The sequence below is a fragment of the Octodon degus genome, unplaced genomic scaffold (genome assembly GCF_000260255.1).
Source record: "Octodon degus isolate 3935 unplaced genomic scaffold, OctDeg1.0 scaffold00021, whole genome shotgun sequence".
In the NCBI taxonomy this organism is placed as follows: Eukaryota; Metazoa; Chordata; class Mammalia; order Rodentia; family Octodontidae; genus Octodon; species Octodon degus.
Window position 1 is genome coordinate 13,868,099 of NW_004524597.1, and position 859 is coordinate 13,868,957.

The window sequence follows — 859 nt, forward strand, 5'->3', positions numbered from 1 at the left end:
TCCTAGATACATGATGAGAATTCCAGAAGGAAAGGAAAGGAAGGCACACAGAAAGAGTGCTTAAAGACTCAGCAGCTATGGCAGGTGTGGTAGTGAATGCCTGTAACACCAGAACTGGGGAGGCTGAGGCAGGAGGCTTGTCTGGGCTACATAGTGAGATCCTGCCTCAAAAAAGGTTAACATTTCTGGGTTTTGGAAACACATTAGTCTACATGACCAAGAAGCTCAATGATCTCCAAATGGAATAAATACAAAGAAATTAAAACCTAAGAACATTAATCACCAAGTTGTCAAGACACAGAATCTTGAAAATAGCAAGACAGAAGCAACTCATCACATGTAAAATATCCTCAACAAATGATTTGTCATCAGAAACAATGAAAGCTGAAGTGTAGTGGAAAGACAAGGAAAGAGTAAACTGAGAATTCTACCTCATACATAATTAGTCTTAAAAGATACAGGCAAGGTTAAGATATTCTCAGAAAAGAGAAATTTTATCAGTAGGTGAACTCTCTTACAAAATACATTATAATACTTCAAGCTGCAGTGAAAGGAAATTAAACAATTATTTCCACATTAAGAAACAAAAAATTCTGGGGCCAGAAAGATAGCTCAGTAGAATAAGTGCTTGCCTGGCAAGCGCAGGGTCCTGAGTTCAATTTCTGGTACTGCAAAAAAATGAAAGAAAGAAAGGTTTATTTCGCTCACAGTTGTTGAAGGCTTCAGTCCATACTCGCCTGGCTCCAACGCAGAGCGGCACATGGTGCATTCTTATGAACAGTGAAGGGTGCTCTACACTGTGAACTTATAGAATAGCTTACAAAATCTTCAGAGAATGTGTATACATTTTTAAAAAAAT